Source organism: Mixophyes fleayi, chromosome 4 (genome assembly GCF_038048845.1).
Source record: "Mixophyes fleayi isolate aMixFle1 chromosome 4, aMixFle1.hap1, whole genome shotgun sequence".
Lineage (NCBI taxonomy): Eukaryota > Metazoa > Chordata > Amphibia > Anura > Limnodynastidae > Mixophyes > Mixophyes fleayi.
The window spans coordinates 244,477,472-244,484,609 of record NC_134405.1 but is presented as its reverse complement, the minus strand read 5'-3'; the positions used below and the strand labels follow the sequence as shown (position 1 = coordinate 244,484,609).

Sequence of the window (7,138 nt, the reverse complement as noted above, 5' to 3'; positions counted from 1 at the left end):
TAACATCTGTTAATTAATTAAGCGCAGGTTAAGCCTTACCTTTAATAGGAAAGATGACAGTGGAATAGTGTGTCTTGATTAAATGGGTTACATTGGTAAGTACAATATGGCAAAATGTTATTGTATTGCTAGTAGAAGTGGTAAAACAAACAGATTGATCATTAACTTAAAATAGCTTTACGTTGCCATGGAGGTTAAGGCAAAATAATAATCCATGTAACTTGGCAGCGATGGAGTTGTAATTAATTATAATATTTACCACATGTGTGCCCAAAAGATCATCCATGGTACAACCAACTTCATTCTGAATGAAAAAAATGAAGACATATACAGTGAGTACATTCCAAAGTACCATTATAAATAGTTTTGCACAAAACATACAAAAATACGTGTTATTAAAATTTTGTTCAATTAATATTTTTGCAAAACAGTGATCTGAGAGAGTCATTTGCATAAGGTGCTTATTATTTCACATGTTTCTTTTGCTTTATTATATTACATACATGAATAGATTTATAAACAATTGAAGTATGTTCATACCACTTTGACTCTGGAATTATATATCATACATAATAAATTCAACATTTGGCTGCAAACTTTTATAGATTTCTTCAGAAAAACACAACCACTCCACACAATTAATAAACAGTCATCTCCCAGCTCTATTCATAGATTATAAATTCCTTAACATATGGATTTACAAATGCAGTGCAAAATGCCATTCCTAAGAATGGCAAAGCAATAGCCATAGTCATAGTTTTTAAGGCTGGAATTTTACCAAGACTTTGTACATCTCTAGTATATTGTTTTGATATGCTTATTTTGGGCAGCACGGTGGCTAACTGGTTAGCACTTCTGCCTTACAGCACTGGGGTTATGAGTTCAATTCCCGACCATGGCCTTATCTGTGAGGAGTTTATATGTTCTCCCCGTGTTTGCGTGGGTTTCCTCTGGGTACTCCGGTTTCCTCCCACACTCCAAAAACATACTCATAGGTTAATTGCCTGCTAACAAATTGACCCTAGTCTGTGTGTGTGTTAGGGAATTTAGACTGTAATCCCCACAATGGGGCAGGGACTGATGTGAGCGAGTTCTCTGTACAGCGCTGCGGAATTAGTGGCGCTATATAAATAAATGGTAATAATAGTGAAAATCTGCATTTAAGGACAATATGGATATTTATAATTGGATCACTGCAATTTTTGCATATGCATAATCTTGTGTTTCCTTACAGAAACATCTTTGTACATCAATATGACAAAACATTTGCTTACCAGAACTATTTGCAGCTCATCCAGAAAAGCAATGTAGAGGTTCTGGTTCTGAGTCTCCTAAAATAAGTAATATAAGCACAGTTATATTGCATTTCATTTCTAATACATTTTAGAGAACACTAAAGACAGACATCCAACTTTTCATCTATTGCTATGGTGATCCACTGCAATAGACAACAAGTATAAACAAAAACATTTTTTGAACTTACACAGTGCACAATTATTTGTTAGTGGTTTGGGTGACCATTGCATTTTTTGTTTATACATTTTATTATTTTGGGGATGCAGACCCCAAGCATTGGTACCTGAATACCACACATAATTAGCGCCAAGGGGATTATTTTTCTCTTAATAGACAACAAGTAACTACAATGGTAAAAGGTTTATTGTGTTCAATTCTCACACTTGTGATCATACTAAACACACAGTTTCACAAGCAACAACTAGAAGAGCATTGTCAGTTGAGTTGGTTTGTTCATGTGTCTCTTAATATTTTAAATATTTAGGGTCTGATCTATGAATTTGTTAGTAATACAAGTTATATTCAGCAGTAGTGTGTAGTTCTCACAAAATACGACTACTCTCTTGTTTACTGTGTGTGACTTGTTTTTATTTTACTTTACATTGTACATACCTCCCAACTGTTGTGGTTTTCGCGGAACGGTACTGATTTGAGGGCTCTGTCCCTTTATCTCGATTGGCATAGCTTTGTTCCTTGGGTCAGGAAGTTGGGAGGTATATAGTGTATGTGGCAATTAATATGTGTTAGGAGGATATGGGAGGAGGGTAAGGTGCTGTGCTTTGCATGCTCCAAGGATGTGGCTATGCCCTCATGTTGATTTGACCATGTTCCCATTATGGGGTAGCAATGCCCTCTGTTTTGATTTAAGGTGCTCCAAAGTTGTGATGTGTTCATTATGTAGTGGTTACAAATTTCAGACACAGGGGTGGGTCACTACTGTCAATGTCCAAGCAGCTTTGCTCTTGGAGCCCCAAAGCAAAATAACAAAATTGGAGCCCCCAAGGTTTTCAGGGAGCACCACCATTGCAATTCCCTACCATCAGTTGCCTTAATGGCCAGGGTCCTCCTCATCTTCCTCTGCTCGTGTATATACCACATTCTCGGGCTTTTAAACTAGATGGGACATGCCAGGCCCCCTTAATTGCATGGCCCTAGAACAGATGCTATCACTGTAGTTATGTAGTTGGAAGTGAGCAATTATAAGAGAATAGCCTACATATGTGATTATATCCATTTTTTTGCAATTTACATGATCTAATTTTTGTAGGACAAGTATTGACTGGTACACTTGTCAAGAGACTGGTATAAATCAGTATATTGTTCTAATTACATCTAGATATAATGTTAAAACAATTCAACATGATTTAAAATATTTTATAGATCATTTAAAGAATAACTAAATCTCACAATTTCAGAAACCTCACAATTTCAAATGTCCATTTCAAATGGCAGTAGTCCTACAAAGAGTTTGTACTGAACTGTTAAATAATGGAAAAAAGGCAGATGCAGTGATGGGATTCAGCCGGTTCTCACCGGTTTTCCAGAACAAATACCTAATTTTAGACTTGGTTCGGCGAACCGGTGACTACAGGCTGAGTGCACCCTTTGCGTTGGGGGGAGCAGGCTCCTTGAAAATAAATAACCCTCACATCTCCGTCGGCACCTCCTCCTTCCTGTTCTGTCCGCACTGAATGTCAGGTATAACGTCCGACATTTAGTGAGGAGCGGAAAGAAGACAAACAAAGAGAAGAAAGAAGCCGATAGAAAAGGTGAAGGAACAAAGCTAGGGAGAGCAAAGGAAGGCAGCATGGCAGACTGTGAAAGGGGAGCAAAGGAAGGCAACATGGCAGACTGTGAAAGGGAAGCAAAGGAAGGCAGCATGGCAGACTGTGAAAGGGTAGCAAAGGAAGGCAACATGGCAGACTGTGAAAGGGGAGCAAAGGAAGGCAGCATGGCAGACTGTGAAAGGGGAGCAAAGGAAGGCTGCATGGCAGAGTGTGAAAGGGGAGCAAAGGAAGGCTGCATGGCAGAGTGTGAAAGGGGAGCAAAGGAAGGCTGCATGGCAGAGTGTGAAAGGGGAGCAAAGGAAGGCTTCATGGCAGAGTGTGAAAGGGGAGCAAAGGAAGGCTGCATGGCAGAGTGTGAAGTGGGAGCAAAGGAAGGCTTCATGGCAGCGTGTAAAAGGGGAGCAAAGGAAGGCTGCATAGCAGAGTGTGAAGTGGGAGCAAAGGAAGCTGCATGGCAGTGCTTTGAGGGGCAAAGGAAGGCTGCATGGCAGAATGTGATGAAGAGGGCACTTACTGTGGCATAATATGAACTGGGGCATTACTGTGGCATATTATGAACTGGGGGCATTACTGTGGCATAATATGAATATAATATTAAACAACATATGTTTGTCAGGTAAGGTATTCTTTAATATTTTTTCTCTAACATTTTAAAACTCTTTCTTATAACAATCTAGTTTTGTGTATCTCTTTTATTGTTCTTATTTGAGTGCTAAATGTATGAAATATTAGAATACCTTTTGGTATGTATTTTTGTATACTTTAAATGGTCATTAGAGCAGAGAACCGGTTGTTAATTTATTTGAGTCCCACCACTGGGCAGATGGTACACATTTCTAGATAGAAAAGTTTTAACTGCAAAGCATATTGTGACAATTATTTCTGCTCAAACTTCCAGTGGACTTAGTTTGTATGTGACTCCATTTGCTCACCACATTTCTGTTAATAGGGAGCATGTTCTGTTTTGCAAAAACTGGCAAAATTTCTGGCAACATATATTCCTTGTAAAAGAAAAAAAAAAGATTTAGGGTTACCAGGGGCAAATTACCAAGGTAGATGTACGTGCCCTGGGAGACCTAGGTCCCTCCCTCTAGGCATTGCCATGTCCCTCCGCACTTCCTACATTGTGGGATGTGGTAGTATCTTATCCTCATGGAAACATGGTGCTTGGTTGTTACATAACCCAGTGCTGCACCCACAGCCCCTTACCAACCTCAGCAGCAGCTGGTGGCTTCACAGGTAAGAAGCTGTGGGATGCTTCTGCTCCATGTCAGTGGCCAGCACATGAGGGAGTGCCGTGGTGAAAATAAAGACACTGACTAAGTGACATTATGTCAGTCATTCTGGAACTCATGTACAGTTGGACGCAAATAGTGTTTTCAGCTTATAATACACTTTTTTATATCTGAGTATCCTCACAGAGCACTAGATGCGGTTGTGGACATATGATGGAGTCACATCTTGTGCTTATGGACACTTGCAGCTCTTACTATTGAAGGGACAGAACGGGGAAAGGTGGGAGCATGTAAGGGTGTGTTGGAGCAAATGCAATTTCTTTACACTGAGACTCAGATACACATGCACCTGTCAGGAGTCCAGAAAATTGCGGGTGCTCGACCACTGATGTATGTTACAAAGTGATGATGATGATCAGCATAGCTATTTCTGGCTCAAAATACCAGTATAAAAAGTATTTTTTTTTCCGTTTCCGATGGAAAATGCGTTCAACTCTGTATGAATCCCTCAATGTTTTAACTGCCTCATAAACCCTGGCGCCCTGAGTGGCTGACTAGGTTTGCCTAGTGGTAGCACCAGCCCTGCAAATGACCTTCATGCTGCATGAAAATTTTTCTGATCGCCTATTTTTCATAAGGTGCTAGTTAGTTACCATAGTAACCCAGTGCCAATTTTTCAGAAGTAGCTCACTGTTAGGCAATGACTCTTTTTTTGGCTAGAGGATTGGCTACTAAATTAAACTCATTAACTGTAGCATTATCAGCAAAATTGGGAGGATAAAATGTATTGTACATAACATACATTGTGATTAATCTACTTCAAAGGTTAACACAACATAAATAAGTTACTTACCTTTGCTTGCTGATATTTACAGAGGAGGTCACCAAGCTTCACAACAAGTAAAGGAGCTCCATTCTTAAAGAGACATAATCCAAGGAGAAATTAGTGAGTTGCAAGAATATATTGCACTATGTTTTTTATTAGCCCTTAAAAATGTTTTTCTTACCAATTTTATAGAAATGTATGTGCAACCAGCATTTGTTTATACATATTACAGAATGTCTATGTAAAATGTACATAATAATAATAATAATAATAATAATAATAGTTATAATAATTCAGATAAAACAATTTACTTACTATCAATTCTTCATTCTTCGAAAGAGGTCTATAAAATCTCAAAATGACATATCTGCCATAACTTTTGGCATTTGGCACTTGCTAGAGTTTAAAGACATCTAATTGTGTCTACCAATTATCTCCCCATAGCATGAGAAATTATCTTTCAAATCCTCTTCTCAAGGCAACAGTGAAATAACTTTTTTATATAACTGCCTTCAAAAGTAAAATAACGAGACTAGAACTGCAGATCTAGAGTCTGCTGTTGGATTTTATATATTTCGGATACTGTCTAACAATTAAAACGTTGGAGACATGGACTAGTAGGAAGTATCAAGTTGCATTCTGTGCAGCTTTTAATATTTAGGTGTGAAATAAAGCTTTTAATGTTTAAGACTAGAGGAAATGGTACATCAAAGGGGTGATTAATAGATCTACAAGTAAATAAATAAACTATAAGGATTTTGAATAAAAATAGTATATGTATTGTTTCTATTGGATTATTAAAGAAATTGTTAATTTACGGTGACATCTATAGGACTAAACTAATCTTTACAGATAAAAGGAGTGTTTTAAGCAGTTTACTTATCTTTGTAAAGCATAATACTTTATAACATGTATATTCAAAAGTAACCAAAGTTTTACATACTTCCACAAGACTTGTGATGCAGTTTGTTGACACTGTGGCAGAAGTTGTATCTAAAAACAGATTAAAAACAATTTATTTAAATGTCCATGTTTTATAGTTCACCATTCCCATCTACCAAAATGGCACAATATAAGCTAAATGTAATAACCTGTATAATAATACACCTGTAAGACAGCTTGTGTGAATGTTGGTAAAGATAATTTATATTTACCAAAATAGCAGCTGATGGCCACTAGAATGAATGCAGAAACAATCTTCATGATGATGCTTTTGGGTGAGACACCTTGGACAGGAATATTCAAGATCTATGTAGAACCTCATTCAGCTATGCACTATTTATATGTCATCTGTCTTTGAAATCACAAGGACATTTAATACATGACAATTGTTATCTAGTTTCCATACTAACCAAGTAAATATACTGTCAAACACAGTGTTTGGTTACTGTTCAGATTCCATTGCTTATCTTGAAAAACACTATTTGTTTAATTTTTCATTATCTATATTAATTATTTTCATTCAGTTTTAGCACATGTTCATTTTATTAGTGTTATGTTTATTGGTATACTTGCTTTTTGTTTTACTGTATATGTTTTTTAATGAGAGAAAGGGAAGTTGTCACCAGGGCCTGATTAAGGGTTCTGGCCGCCCTAGGCTAATATGGCCGCAGCGCCCCCCCCTCCCCCTCCTCCGTATATATAGGTGTATAGGAACACTCCTGAATATGAATGTTCAGGTGTATTCTCCAGCATTCAAATTTAGACAGATTGTGCCATTGTCTCTTACCTGTTCTTGCTCTTCTCTCTTGCAACTTTGTTATCCTCTCGCTGGCTTCTGGAAAGTTGGCGTCCTGTTTTGAAAATGCAAAAATGTATTATAATGCAAACCCTGAATGATTAGGCCCTTTAGTTAAAACAAAACACTCCATTATGGCCAGCTAAAAGTACCCCATTGGACAGGCATATATAAGCAATATCTGAATATTTGTTGTCAATCAAATATAAACCTCTACCAGCCCCATCTCACTAATATTTAGTATTCTAGTGATTGC

General features: G+C 37.5%; 1 long non-coding RNA gene across 1 annotated transcript; it reads right to left on the bottom strand.

The window, feature by feature from the left end:
- Nucleotides 1-258: 258 nt before the first annotated feature.
- Nucleotides 259-5,234, bottom strand: LOC142150103 (uncharacterized). The gene is made up of 3 exons (XR_012691011.1): nt 5,172-5,234; nt 1,275-1,331; nt 259-304 (listed from the first exon to the last, which is right to left on the bottom strand). It is a non-coding gene; the product is annotated as an uncharacterized LOC142150103 (long non-coding RNA).
- Nucleotides 5,235-7,138: the final 1,904 nt, after the last annotated feature.